Source organism: Onthophagus taurus, chromosome 3, assembly GCF_036711975.1.
Source record: "Onthophagus taurus isolate NC chromosome 3, IU_Otau_3.0, whole genome shotgun sequence".
NCBI classification, from domain to species: domain Eukaryota; kingdom Metazoa; phylum Arthropoda; class Insecta; order Coleoptera; family Scarabaeidae; genus Onthophagus; species Onthophagus taurus.
The window spans coordinates 17,281,685-17,297,789 of record NC_091968.1 but is presented as its reverse complement, the minus strand read 5'-3'; the positions used below and the strand labels follow the sequence as shown (position 1 = coordinate 17,297,789).

Here is a 16,105-nt window from a genome sequence, read left to right as displayed (position 1 = left end):
AATCAAGGATCTGAGAGTTATTTTTGACCGTAAATTGTCTTTTGTACCGCACATTGAAGATTACATCTTCCGCAGCTTTCTGACCTTTGTATTGCCCAAAATGCAATATGGCTCTGTATTTTGGTCACCGTATCTTGTTAATAGCCTCGGCGTCTTCATCTCCGCTGTTCTTAACATTCCTTCTGCGGTAGCATCTTCTACTCTTGATATGTACTTGTTTTGCCATATTATGTCCCTCAGATAGGGATTCGAGAATGCAATGGCGTGGCTGCGTTACGATTATTAAATAAGGATTCATTTTATGTTTCTATAAATGCCACAACTGAACCGGAAAATATAAGTACTTTTTGGCTGTTTCAATTGTGGTCATTTTTTTCCAGTCAATTTGAGGATACGTTACATTAAAGATTTATTAGTCTAATTTATGTTAGTAGTATAAGTTTAAATATTGTATACAGGCTGGTCCATTTAACGTGAGACAAGCGATTATCTCGAAAACAGTTCATTTTACATAAAAATGAACCAAATGAAAGTTTTTCCGTGTGAAGGGGGAAACCATATGACGATAACATTTTTTGACCTTGACCTTATTTTCATGGTTACATGAGGGTCACGACCAACTTTTTATATGGCACCCTATATATTATTTCGCCTCCCATACCTGAAAGTAAATCATATCAGCCCTAAAAAAATAACTGAAAGCTAGATTTTCGGCCCTTGGGATTCTAAACTCTGAACGTCCCTACTTTACAGTTTTTCATCACAATCTAGTTAGTCTTCATTGACATTTGCAAACATTTTTGACGTTTCTCATAATTTTTCATTAAACGTCAGTTGAAATCAAAACTGCGACAAAATGAACCAAAATATGAAATGAACGAAGAATCAGACGAACAATTATTCACAAATACTCCACCGGAGTTGCACGAACAAGCTAAGAATATTTCCAATGATTTGTTACCTAGAAAATCAAGAGAACTTTACACAAAGTGCTAAGAATAATTTAATACCTGGAGAAAAATTAAAAAAGCCAAAAACTTAACGGAAAATGTATTACTTGCTTATTTATTGGAAAGGTCAAAGACGGTAAATGCAGCTACATTATGGTCTGAATTCTCTATGTTAAAAAGCAGTTTCAAAGTCAAGGAAAATATTAATTTGGACACTTTTCATAAAGTTCGAGCATTTTTGAAGCAAAATTCTATAAATTACCAGCCCAAAAAGTCTAATACTTTAAATCAACAACAATGCATTCAGTTTTTGAAAGACGCAGATGATTCACATTATCTTATGATGAAGGTGGGTACATAGATTAAAATAAATTAATTTTGATTTTTATTGATTTCATTGTAGGTTTCTCTCATAATGGGAATATACGGAGATTGTCGTCGAAACGAGTTGTTAAATATGAAATTTGATCAAATAGATAACAGAGGAGATCTATTAATAATTACCGTTCCAGAGACAAAAAATAATATAACAAGAACGTTTACAATCACAAATAAAATAATTGATGGATTGAATTTACTTGGAATATACCACAAATATGTTTCCCTTAGACCTACCCACACTCCTCATAGTCGTCTATTTATTTCATACAAGAATAATAAATACACAGTAGAACCGATCGGGAAAAATACATTTAGCAAAATTTCTAGCAAAATTGCCACTTTTTTAGAACTGCCTCAACCCAGTACATACACAGGACATTGCTTTCGTCGAAGTTCTGCAACGTTGCTAACTAACTCTGGAACTGATTTGGTAACACTGAAAAAGCATGGAGGTTGGCGTTCCTCTGCGGTTACAGAAGGTTATATTGATGACTGCTTATCTAATAAAATTAATATTGCTCAAAAAATCTTGACTACTAATACGATTGAACTGGTTGATATATTAAAGCAAACAAATGAATCTATAGAAATAAATCATAATGCTACTACTAGTACGTTAAACACTTACCAGATACCAAATTCTAGTATTACTATTCACAACTGTGCGGAAGGAATAATTAATATTAATAATAATTACTACAATAAGTAAGTTGTTCCCAAGGACAGTAGAATCTAACAGGACTGCTACATCCATTGTTGTGACAACCTGCCCGCAAACTACGTCATACCATTTGCCACGCCCAGCTCTATGCGTTTGCTGTGGTTTTAGAGGTTATATCGTAGACGTATTCGTATTATTTTTGAAGTTTTATGTTTTTAGACGTATTAATGTTTATCATATAACCTCTAAAAACACAGACTGTTACCAGGCGTGGCAAATAGTGTGACGTATAGTGCGGGCAACCAACCCGTAGTGGACTACAAAAATACAATAGATGTAGCAGTCCTGTTAGATTCTACTGTCCTTGAGTTGTTCCTAGTATTTTTGTTAAATTCTGTTACATACTAATAAAATTAATAGATTTATAAAATTAGTTTTATTTTATATTTTTGCAATTTTGCTTGGTTTAATGGGAGGCGAAAAACAGTTGTGTGTCACACGTGCAGAAATGCATTAGCAGCCCCCTTATTAGCTGCCCTATCTTCTATGGAAAAAAGTAAAATAATTAAAAAAACAAATAAAAAAATTTTACTGTTTGGTTTTCCCAGTATAACGGCAAAACATCTTTTGAAGAAACTGAAACTTCTTCAGAAACAATTAACTAACGTTAATAATCTAGCAAGAACAAATAAGAGTTATGAATTTTTAAACATTTTCCTACCCGTCCTACCCTACCCGTTTAGTTCTTAATTCTTAGCATACTATTTAAGAATGCTCAACAAAAAAAATCTGGCTCGTTGGAAATACCTTTGGAAAGAGGTCTAAAAGATTCCGACATTTCTCCGCCTTTGTCAATTTGATAATAGAATAACGCTTAAAAAACAAGAGTTCGTGGAACAGCTTATGTCGGCATTTTCAGAATATCGCTTTCAGAGACTTAATTGTTTTAAAATGTAACAGGTAAAACTAAATTTGCATAAAAACTGTTTGGCAACAAATTCTGAATTCATTCCATCGTTTTACATTAAGGCAAAGTGTTTAAACTACATTACATTACATTACATAGAATACATATCGGGTAGGCGGACCAACCAACCTTGCACCGCGACCCTAAGGATCTATTGTACCCCGATAGATATCGTTATCAAATTTCACCGTGCAGTCCAATGCTCTTAACGAACATTAATACCTTGCTCGGCGAAAGGTCATTCAGATCTTCTGAGGAGATAAACTGCGACCCAAAAATCGAGAATCTGATACGGTTAACGGCAGGGCAGTGGCATAAAACATGCTCAACCGTCTCTGCTTCCTCCGCACATAGTCGGCATTCAACATCGTCGGCTAAACCCAACAAGTTGAGGTGTGCTTTTAATCGGCAGTGCCCAGTAAAAACACCCATTAGAACTTTTATGCTACTACGGGCAAGTCCTAAAATATTCCCGGGTTTGACAGTGGCGATGTTAATAAACACCTTAGCATGTCTCATTCCAGGAGAACTGGTCCACAGTAGGCGAAGTCTCTCTTCAGCCCACAGTCCAATCCTATATTTGGCCATCGCAAATGATATACCAACTGCTGGTTCCGGTCCCACAAACGCTTCAGCGCTGCCATCTCGTGCTAGCTTATCTGCCGCTTCATTGCCAGCAACCCCAGAGTGACCCGGGACCCAGATCAGAGAGACTCTGTTATCACAACTCAGTGTGTTTAATGTTCTCTTACAATCATTAACCAGAGCCGACACCGTTTTCACGGCTTGCAGCGCCTGGAGAGCGGCTTGACTGTCTGAGGAAATTCGTCCTGTCATGTTCTTCACCCCTCTTTCAAGAAGGATTTTAGCACCCATGTCAATAGCAAATACTTCCGCCTGGAATACAGTACAGTACGTACCCAGGCTGTAGGCTTGCTTAATTCGAGGTGTCTGGCAGTATACTCCTGCTCCTACCCCTTCAGGCGTTTTTGATCCATCTGTGTACAAGCAAATGTCTGCCCGAACCAGAGAATTTTCATTTTCGATCCAGGACTGCCGCTCAGGCAGTATAATCTGGTATCGAGCATTAATCACTGATAGTGATACCGCCAAATCTGACGGCATTGATAGTATCAAGTATCAGTATCAGTATCAGTGCTTATAATGTCTTCCGCAGCCCATTGGTAGGACATGTCGGAACAGTTTTGAGCATATTGCTTAAATCTGTAAATGGTTGTTCTAGCCACTTTCTCTATATGCAAATGCAGAGGAGATAGGCCAAGCAGAACCTCCATTGCTAGAGTTGGCGTTGTGCCTATCGCACCAGAGATTGCCAATCCAGCTACACGTTGAATTCGTGAAAGTTTACTGATAACTGAAGTCTGTCGGACTTTCCTATACCAGGCTGCTGCTCCATATGTGATCATAGGTCTAACCACAGTCACATAGAGCCAGTACAGTCTTTCAGGGGTAAAGTGTTTAAGGTAAGTCATTAATAGGGCTCGGATTTTATGCAAAATGCATCTTCTTTATTTTCTGGAATATTTTTTTCAAAATTTGTTTCTGGGCGAATTACATAAAAATAAGGCAGATGGTACAATAAAAAAATTGCATATTTTCGCATATTTTGTCATTTTACTAGATTTGTTTCTTGTTGCTTAATAAAATAAATATAATGACTGGGTGATTTTTAAAATGCGAACATACCTTTCAGTTTAAAGCACAATACAGGATATTTTTGATTGCGGGTTGGTTTCTTGTTTACAACGATTCACAGAAACATGCGGGGAATCCCTAGCGCTGTTGAGTTTAAGTTTAAGGAAATCCCCAACCATAGTTACTGTGGCTGTGTTCAGTGTGAGTGAACATTAATCTACCAATCTATAACAACAATGCCTAAAGCGATATCGTGTATTGTGTCCCAGTGGATAAAAAGTTATCCCGAACTAAATTTAAATAATGAGGAATTATTTTGTAAAACTTGTGCCAAAGTTGTAAGTATTTTTTTAAAAATTATGTCGTAGCGTTTTAGCCAAAGATTTAAGTTAAAAATTAGAGTTTTCAGAGGATTTGCCAATGGTTTGTTCCGATATTGTATTTCTCATAGACTTTTACACTAGGAGTTAAATTAAAACTAAATAAAACTATATTAAATTTGATGTCCCATCTTCTTGGAATATTTTTTTACATATGTTTCTAGACAATTGACAATAAAAAATACGAATCTGTTTTATAGTCTCAGAATTAAATTTTTAATCTGTTAGAGTATCTATAAGTAGAAATCCGAAATAGAACAACATGTGAAAAGTGCAAAACATATACAAAAATGTGACAAAAATAGATTGATAACAACTATAAGAAAGGTATATGTTTGCATATTTCCACATATTTTTTCATATTTTTTGCATATTTTGAATAAAAAGCTTGCATATTTATGCGCATATTTCCTATAATTTGACTGCATAAAAATCCGAGCTCTAGTCATTAGATCATGGATATTCTAAGTGTGGCAGAAAAAGTCGAAATGATTTTTATTTATGGAGAGAGTGGCAGAAAAGTTGCTGATAGTATAGCTTTGTATCGAGAACGTTTTCCTGATCGAAATACGTCTTCGAGAAGGTACTTCACCTTTTACAGAGTTGTGAATGATTTCACTAACACTGGAAATGTGGAATCAAGAAAAAGAACTCGGCGAGCAACTTTAACTACGGAAGAAAAGGAAATTGCGGTATTAGCTAGCGTTGAGGTAAATCCTCAAGTTAGCACTCGACGACTTACAATTGACGACGGAATATCGAAGACCAACATTTTAAGAATATTAAAGCGCAACAAGTATCACCCATACCACATTTGATTGCATCAACAGCTTTATGGAAGTGATTTTGAAAATCGATTAATCGATAAATTGATCGGTCCATACTTTATTGATGGTATGCTGAATGAGGAGAAGTACCGAAATTTTTTAGATGACGTCTTACCAACGTTACTTGTAGATTTGAGCAGGAAAGAAACACAAAATATGTGGCTGTAAAATGATGGGCGTCCAACACATTTTTCACATATTGCACGTGAAGCTTTAGATCGGGATTATGCTGGGCGATGGATTGGAAGGGGAGGTCCAATTTCCTGGCCTGCCAGATCACCAAATTTTATACCTCTTGATTCTTTTATGTGGGGCGTCCTTAAGGATAATGTTTATCGCGAAGTACCGACTACGCGAGAAAACATGAAAGAGCGGATAAGAAATGCATGCAGCAATAGTAGCCAAGAAAACCTTTTAAGATGTAAAGAAAGTTTTAGTAGAAGGGTTAATAAATGTATTGAAGTGGGTGGGGAAATATTTAAACATTTATTATAAATTTTATACTTGTTGTTGATTAATAGTATAGTTTAATCATTTTTTTATAAATAAACAATATTTAAAACTATTTGAATAAAAAAATTATTTAGATTTTGTCTACAAAAGATGTTTCGCCATCGTTCTGGCAAAACCACACGGTAATTTCTTTTTTTTTTATAATTATTTTACTTTTATCCATAGATTTTGAAATCAAAAACATAGGGAGCCATTTAAAAAACTGGTCGTGACCTTCATATGACCTTGAGAATAAGGTCAAGGTTGTGTAAATGCATACATGATATGTATGCAATATGTATACATTTGCGCACTTGATTTTATATTACATCTGGTCAATTTTCATACCAGTTTATTTAAAACCCCACCTTTTTTCCAACCCTGTTTATACCTTAAAAATCTCAGATCCACATTCAATCTCATATAGATAGTGGTTTTTACTTTATGAGAAAGTTTATTAATTTTTAGTCGTATTCTAAGTTTATTTTTATATCTTAAAATACTTTTCCATTTGATGTCCATTTGATTTGTACTTGTTCAATTATGAGCCCACATGGAAAGTACGTCAGAAATCGAATATGGTTTCGAATGTTATTAATTACCAATGTTTTAAACCTGTATATCATCTATTTTAGTACCTAGATAAATTGACGGTAAATATAATCTTAATAATTTTAATAATGTTTAGTTGATTTTAATTTATTCTGTGAAATCACTATATTTTAATTTGTTATAATATTTAATTGATACTCTTTTACTTTTCAATTCTATATTTTTTGTAGTCGGGCCTGATGACGAATAACAATATTCGAAATACGATAACTCGTATTGCACCCTAAGCACCGAAAACAAATAAAAATAAATATTTTCATCATTTAAACAGAAAAGAATTTTCTTTTTCTATTATTTTAACTTAACTTTCATTTGGTTGGGTTGGGTTGGGTTGGGTTGGGTTTTTATGTAAAATTTTCGAGATAATCGCTTGTCTCATGTTAAATGGGCCACCCTGTATAATATAAAAAAGTGCGACAAAACTCCCTCCCTAATTTGAAAGTTGAATAAAAAACAAATTAACGAAACAGTATTAACATGAATGGAATCTACAGAATGGGAAGTTACGTTATTATGTTTTACAAGTTGCTTATTTTGAGCAGTATATCGCTTAAGTGTTTTCCTTCGTTATCAACACATTGCAGAATGCGAGTTCGGAAGTTATCGTTATTAGAGTGCACAAAACCCTCGTGAACTCTATGAAAAGCCTCTGCATAGTGAACGTGTTGTGAGTGATTAGCAGTGTCGGGATCATAGGCCCGTACTTTTTTGAAGAAGAAGGAGTGACAGTGACTGTTAACTCGGATCGATATATTCAAATGCTTCAAACTTTTATGGCACCACGACTCTATGCTCTACAGATTCAACAGAATGTGTGGCTTCAGGAGGGCGGGATCACTGCTCACGTAAGCAGGAAATCTTTTCAAGGACTGAAGTCATTCATGTTAATAAATTCATGTTAACAGTTTCGTTAATTTGTACCATCTACTTTTTATTCAACCTTCAAATTAGGGAGGGAGTTTTGCCGCACCCTGTATATTTGTTTATTTAAATTAAGGTTTATAACAATTTAATTATAATATTAATGTTTACGTTTTTAATAAATTTCTTATTAAAAATTTGATGGGCCGTTGGTTCCAAAACACCTTTTGTTGTAATATTTTTCTTTATTAATAATTTGTAATATTATAAAGAATTAGTTGTTAAAACAAAAACGACCTTTCCATAAAAATACAAACAAAAACTTGACTTGTATAAAATTTGAAATACAATAAATTTAAATATATGCAAGTATGCAACCAAAATTACACTTTGTTGTACATTATCCTGTAATTGGGTCTTCCTGTTGGATAATAAAGAGATATATTATTATTATTATTATTATTATTACACAAAAAAACTAATTGAAACAATAAAACAAAGTTTTCTTAACAATTAATAACAATTATGCTTTTGCTATGTCATAAGAGATGGCGCCACTTAACGAAAACTTCACAACCCAAATTTCATAAATTAATTTTGATTAATTTATTTTTGATATTTTGTACTTCAAATCCTAATTTATCGATGAAACATTTTTAGAAATTACATTTTTTTAAATTAAATTTAATTAATCATAAATTATTTTTAAAATTGACATGAAATTAGTCACAAATAAAGTTAGTTGTAACGAGTTCAGTTTCAATACGAAAAGTTACAGTAACTTTACCTGTACATTAACAAAGATTTAACGAATCTTTTATATTAATAGTATCGTAATGGATTATAATAATCCAGAATTATTGGAAATACAGTACAAATTCGAAGACTACAAGATGTTGGCAGAGAAAATGATGAAAGAAGGCGTTGAAATGTACAAAGATGAATTAGTTGCGATAAAATTGAAATGTAGGCAGCTAAATGAGGAGATAAAAACTATTTTGGAGAAGAGCCGCCGGCTGGTTTTGATTGTTATTTAGGAATAAGACTAATTATTGTATGCAAGATGTAAATTTATTAAGAATTCAGTATAAATTAGTGTTAATAAATCATGAATAATAAATAGTCACATGTAACCAATCTAACATTCTTCTTTTACTTCGCAAAGTGTTTCAAAAGTTATTAAAAGATACATTTTTATAAATTTAAGTATTAAATTGGTAATATGAGTAAGAGGTTATAATAGTTAGCGCCATCTATAGGACAATGATTTAAATATCTAAAAACTTTTTTGCAAAAATAAATAAATTTAACTACAAATATCGTTATAATCAGTATTATTAATCTATAAATATGTAATATATTGCTTGATAGTTTAATTTTTCTTATATATTACTGTTTAGACGATGGTCATGTCATGATACAGAAATCTAACCTGAAATTTCATGAACTTAGTGGGAATCCCTGCTTCATTTGTGGATTATTTTTTTGTAGGTAAAATTGGTGCTTGTTATTAAATAGTTACTTAATTTAGTTTTGTTGTTAATAAGATTATTGTTTATACATTATTTTGTACACATGCATTCATCAAAGACTTGAAGAATTGAATGGAGTTCGTATCAGATGTTCAACGAGTAAGCACGTGTAACTCTGCTCCACGAGTTTAATTTAATAATTTTTCATAGCGAGTCTTAATTCATCGCAATGCCGAATCTGGAAAAAACGAGCTTTGTATCCGAGCGATGAGAGCTAATTAAATCGTGCAAAGAAGCAATAAAAAAAGATAATGAGTTTTTAAAAGTCTTACGTGAAACCATAGCTGGAGAGGTTGACCGTGTTTTTGCGCATAAAATCCAGTCTCTTGAAGAGAGTGCGTGAATTGGAAGACAAGAACGTTGACTTGGCGGACAAGTACGATGCGTTAAGCCGGATTTATATTTGTCTGACGTGTTGTGTCGTGATGCGCTCTGACGTAATGCTTAGTGTTTACATTTATATGTTGTGTTCTGACGCACTCAGCATTGCGCTATGTTCCCTTATCCTGGAGAGAAGTAAAGGTAGTCTTCATCCCTAAACCTGGGAGGACAGATTACACTGATCCAAAATCATATAGACCAATCAGTCTTTCCTCATTCGTCGGAAAGGCGCTTGAAAGGCTATGTGAAAGATATATAAGAGAAACGACACTGGAAAGGTTTCCCCTGCACCCAAGCCAGCATGCATACACTCTGGGAAGATCAACAGAAACTGCCCTACAAGATATCGTAGGAGTTATCGACAGATCTTTGGACTATAAAGAGTCCACTCTCGGAGTATTTATAGATATCGAAAGAACCTTTGTCAGGACAGCTTTCCATACAATTAATAAAGCCCTTAGAGACAAAAGGAGTCTAGCCTGCACTAGCGGACTGGATTCTAAATATGCTCTAAAAAGGGCCGTCCATAGTGTAATTGACACTACTAATAATAATAATAATAAAGATAACAAAATAAGAGCTATCGTTGAATGAGGTTGTCCACAGGGTGGGGTTTTATCACCCCTGCTGTGGAATCTCACCCTGGACAGCCTTGTAAGACAACTTTCATCTGAAAAATTCAATGTCTGCGCCTATGCAGACGATCTAGCCGTTTTGGTTCATGGGAAGTTCGAAAACGTCCTATGCGACCGAATGCAGGCTGGACTGAGAATAATCGAACGCTGGTGTCGAGACAATTCTCTGTCGGTAAACCCGAATAAAACAGAGATGGTCTTCTTCACAAGAAAAAGAAGGCTGGGTACCCTTAGAGCGCCCTGGCTTTGCAAAGTTCCCTTGCGCTTTGCCAATGAAATGAAGTATCTGGGGTTAACCCTGGATAAAACGCTGACTTGGAGACCGCATATCGAAGGTAAGATAAATAAGGCACGCATTGCGTTCGCTCAGTGCAGAAGGGCCGTTGGGACTTCCTGGGGTTTAACGCCCAAAATATCCCTGTGGATATACACTGCAGTGATACGTCCAATGATGACTTACGGCGCCGTAAACTGGTGGCCAAGAGTTAGAAATAAAACGATTGTTTTGCAACTACAAAAATTGCAACGTCTGGCTTGTCTTTACGTTACAGGCAATATAACCACAGCAATAGCAGCAATGGAGAATGTACTGTGCCTTCCTCCTCTCAATTATCACGTTGAGGAGATGGTGATAGCAACAATGATCCGGCTTCGAGCGGCTAATGACAAATGGGAAATGTGGAAAATCGACTAGCCAGCTATGGGGGGACGCATGTAACAAACAGCCGCTCCTGAATGGCAGGGTAGATACGATTCCAACGCGTTTTATCTTAGAACGACTGTATGAAATAAAGGTAGGAGAACAATCCAGGCCTGACGAAACTGTCTTCCAAGTATGGGTGGACGGATCTCGTAGGGAAACTGGTTCTGGTTCGATTTATTCCGTCGAACCAACAATAAAAACTTCTAAACCGCTGGGAGTTTGGCCCACCGCGCTCCAAGCGGAGCTGGTGGCCATTTCTCTGGCGGCTGAGGAAATTTCCAAAAAAATTAGTAATAAAAAAATTATAATATATTCTGATTGCAGAATCACTAACTGAACATGGTAATAAGTGACACCTACATCTGCAGAGAATACGGTGAGGAGGAGGAATCAACGGAACACATTTTATGCGACTGCGTGGCCCTCGAAACATTAAGGTTATCTATTTTTGGAGATATCCAGATTAACATGAGTGGAATCAGGGCAGCACAACCGGGACAAATTCTAGCTTTTGCCTCCAAGGTAATATGGCTGGAAGGGCCCTAATGCTGACCAAATGAGGGAAGTAAGTACAAGGGATCTGCTGAGGTCAAAGTGCTGCGGGCGGTTCAGCCTACCTTCCCGCGAATCCAGAATCTGACGCACTCTGGCGATATTTTGAATCAATACAATCGTAGCACTCAAAGAGTTCATACGTGAGTCTATAATGTTTTCCAATGAATCTTCTGATTCAAATTATGAAGAAAATATTCATTTTATGGTACTGGCAACTCTTCTAAGAAAAGGAAAAAGAGATAAGATATTGGGTTCATCCAGTGAACAGAAAGAGAGAGGCTAAAGGCGAATTTCACGGCCTGGTTAAAGAGCTTGAGAGCGATGCTGATAATGTAAAATGTAATTAATTTTAATATCGAAAGAAAGAAGAAACGTAAATCTGACGAGTCATAAGGCAGGTGTACATTTGTCTGATCTGTCGTTATGCGTCACTTCCCACTCCGATGCTCTGACGGACATCGGGATCGCTGCTGATGCGACACAACACAAGGCACCACAACACATTGCGACACACAAAAAATATAAATCTCACCATAATAAATGTATTCAACCGATACCGTTCTGACGCGTCACAACACGACACGTCGGATAAATATAAATCCGGCTTTAGAGCAGGGGTTCCCAACGAGGTCAGTACCGACCCCCTGGGGGTCGATGAAGGTGTAAAGGGGGTCGATCGGGGGTCGATAGCTAAATATGTACTAACTATATTAGTGCTCGTCTTTTTGTCAAACTGTGTAATAACACTAATGAAAATTTTAAGGGGGTAGAACAGTATAGCGGTCTAAAAAATAGATTTTTTTTATTTATTTTAATAGGTACACATCTCAAGATTGTCTGTTTAAATTTTTAGCAAGAAGTTCGAAAAAATAACAAAGATACAGGGTATTGTATCCTATCGCTACATTATAAAAATAATCTTAAACATACCGTAACAGTCATAGGATACTACTTTAAGAAAATGCATGATATTTGCGTCAAGTCAAGATACTGTAAGGCATATGCTTTGTGGAAAAATAAACCACATATATCAGAGTATCAAATATTGCTGGAAGACCATAAGAAGGAATGTGACATTAATCACACGGACTCCGCAGGTAAAATGGAACCCGATACAATGATAGAAATTTTTTGATTTTTATATTGGTGATGGCGATTCAAAAACGTATGACCAAATAGTAAAGCAGATTTTACCAGATATTGTAAAAAAAGAATGCGTAAATCACGTACAAAAACGTATGAGCACAAGATTATGAAATTGCAAAAAATCTGCAAAGTGCTTAGAAGGTAAAGGTAAACTAACTGCAAACCATATAAAGGAGCTCACGACATATTATGGTTTCGCAATACGCAGAAATACAAATTCTGTAGAAAATATGAAGAAAAGTATTTGGGCGAAAAACCTGAACATGATAATTGTCCAATCGGAGTCGTGGCAGAATTCTAACACAGCAGGAATTTTAATTAATTATAAACATAAGCCTGCCATGTCCGCTGAAGTTGCAACAGCCATCCAGCCAATATATGAAAATATGAGTAGAGACGACCTTTTAATCAGGTGTTTAGGTGCTTTTCATCAGAACAATAATGAAAGCTTAAATGATATATTTGGAGATTTGCACCGAAACCATCATTTAGCGGCGCAACAATTGTCAAAATTGCTGCAAATCTGGGCACAATATTATTCAATGATGGGTATGTCGCTCTGCTGGGTGTCTTACAATTAGATCAATTGGAAGTTGAGATTGGCCAAACTGTTTATGATTATTACCATGATATTGATAAAGAGCATGTGAAGAAAGCCGAACAACAGACAGTTAATCAAAAAATCTAACCATTAAATTGATATGAACAAAGTTTCATTTTGTAGAAAAACCAGCATTTTTCAACATTTAGGAAGGGGTTGAGGCTGGGTTCGCGTTAACGGCACTAGACGGAGCCAAAGAAAACAGAAAATACAGAAAAGAAAATACAAAATAAAAATAAAAGTTTCGATGTTATAAATTAAATATTAAAATATATTTAAAAATTTATTATTGTACAATATTACAATATGTATTGTATTGTAACTAATATTGTAATAACGAAATATAATAAAAATAAAATAGAAATAAAATTAATAACAAAACTAATTCTAATTGTGTTGCCAAATAATTATTTTACGGTGAGTTTTCTCACATGAGCCGGTCACACTTTTTAAATTCTTATTAATAAATTTAATTGTGTAGTACAATCTCATTCTTCCATATAAATTTATAAAATAAGTGTAGGGAAATTGGGGGCATGGGTGTTTAAATTTTGCTGATTTGTATAGATTAATAAATTTGAATAATATTTTTTCTGCAACACATATTTCTCGAAAATTGTCTTTAAAAATTTTCTTTAATTTGCATAGGTGAATAAATAAACTATTATCAGGAGTATACAAAGTTGAATTGTCATAACATTTAAAGTGGGTTAGGAATGATGTTTCGTCCAAATCTTTGTAGTTATTGGCAAATGTTGTGCATATTTCACAGCTATGAACATTCAATGTTTTTTTCATTAAATATCCACCTATGTATCCGATCACATTTTCCTCTACTTTTTGGTATTGGTATTCACAGTCTGATGAATTTAAAGGTAATATACAACTGCCATCCTGTTTAAAAACTTGTGGAGTTTGTACCATTGTATCCTTGAATTTCTCAAAGTGTAAAAGTATATTTTCAAAATCATCACTGCAATTTTCCATGCCAGAATTCAAAAAATTTAATGTTAATAATTTTCTGAACGCACGAGTAAACTGGATAGGTGTTGGGTTAATGCAGCAACCACTTTGCCGTCGCACTGTGCCGAAAAGATTCTCTAATGAATCCTGATTTAATCTTCGACAGAACAAATACGAAAAACCTTCAGATTTTAAATCTTCCCATAACAATTGTAACACGCAAATTGAAATTTTGAAACATTTAAATACTTTAATTTTATGCGTTATATCTTTATTCGCTTTATTCAAAACTTTCACTCTTTGTAAATAATCCCAACATTCTTTTAATATGTCTACATGATGTTTCTCCCCCTTATAAGCTGTTTTATTGATGTTTGCCGAGTATAAAGTGTTACTATTAAATATGTCAAAGACGTTATTAAACATTTCTAATACACGTTGTGTATGTGTTGCTTGTGCTGTTATGTGTCCTAAGCTAACTAAAACCCCAATTGCATTAGCCACTGAAGCGCTTAAGATTTGTGTGGCATAAGACACCTTCATTTTATATCGATTTATTGGATTTATATGAATATCGGAAAGACGGGGTGCTAGACGACTTTGCAACCCTTTATCGATACTATACATTTCTTCAATGTACTTCCACAAGGCTACTACATTTTCAAAATGAAAATTATTTGCGTACAAATTGTTTCGTAGTGCTTTTATCATACGGGGTGGGCCATACATAAAATAGATTTTTTTGCTTTCTATTTCAAAAAATGGCTTCCTTTCTGTTATATTTAAGAGACCTGCTAATTTAATATTGCTAGGCCCCATGTCGCTTAAAAGCACCCTCACATTCAAACCTATTGCACTCAGTGCCTCTATGGTGGCCTCTAAACTGCCTTTCAAATCACTGGCAGAGCAAACGCTATTAACCAAAAAATATGCTAGAGGTTGCTTCGAATTGTTTGCTAAGCCTTTAACCATAATTGTGAGCACATTTAGGGCAGGAAGAAAGGATTTCCTGCTTCCTATATTCTCAAACCCCACAACCTCATCTGTACTTACGCTGTAAAATAGGTGACCTTTTATTGACATTTCATCGAAGCATATGATATATTCTAACAACTTTCAGCTTTAAAGTTTGAAATACCAAATCGTTTAGCCCAGGATTTAGCACAATCCTATGAGTCATTCGTGACAGAGTTCTCTTTGAGGGGAACTTAAAGCAAGATTTCAAAAAAGAATATGCTTTAGGACTTAAAAAATAAATTTTCAAACAAAAATATTTGAAATGTACTGAATATCTATCTAACACCCTTGCTTTTGGTATTGAACTTATACTGCTATATAGGAACCTTTCCCAATCGTGATTAGAGAGCTCAGCGATAGAAGTTGACTTTTTTTCACGTTTTTCCCGCAATTGTAGCTTCAAACGGTTAACTTGTCGCTGCAAAGTTTTTATCTTGTCCCGTAACTTCTTCTTACGGGGACTGTGAGCTGATTAGGTGATTGGCGTCTGGTTTCCTACCGAATGAGAAGCTTAAAAATAAATAAATAACATATTGGTTACAGAAAATAAGCTGACCTGTTTCTATTTTGTGCAAATCTATTATAATTTTTATAATGTTTGCACAAAAAACAGAAATATGCAAAGAAACTTACGAGGTACTTCATCATCTTTATAAGTTTGTTGCATAACAACTTCCTCAGATGGTAAGTTCTCATCATTAGAGGTGGACTGTAAGGGATGTCCTACAAAGTAAATACAAAATATTAAGTACAAATGCTTAATTTCTGGCGTTGATGTTAAGCAT

General features: G+C 34.8%; 1 long non-coding RNA gene across 1 annotated transcript; it reads left to right on the top strand.

Moving 5' to 3' along the window:
* The first annotated feature begins 7,579 nt into the window (after positions 1–7,579).
* Positions 7,580–8,924, top strand: LOC111422268 (uncharacterized). The gene is made up of 2 exons (XR_002707309.2): positions 7,580–7,771; positions 8,617–8,924. It is a non-coding gene; the product is annotated as an uncharacterized lncRNA (long non-coding RNA).
* The last annotated feature ends 7,181 nt before the right edge of the window (positions 8,925–16,105 follow it).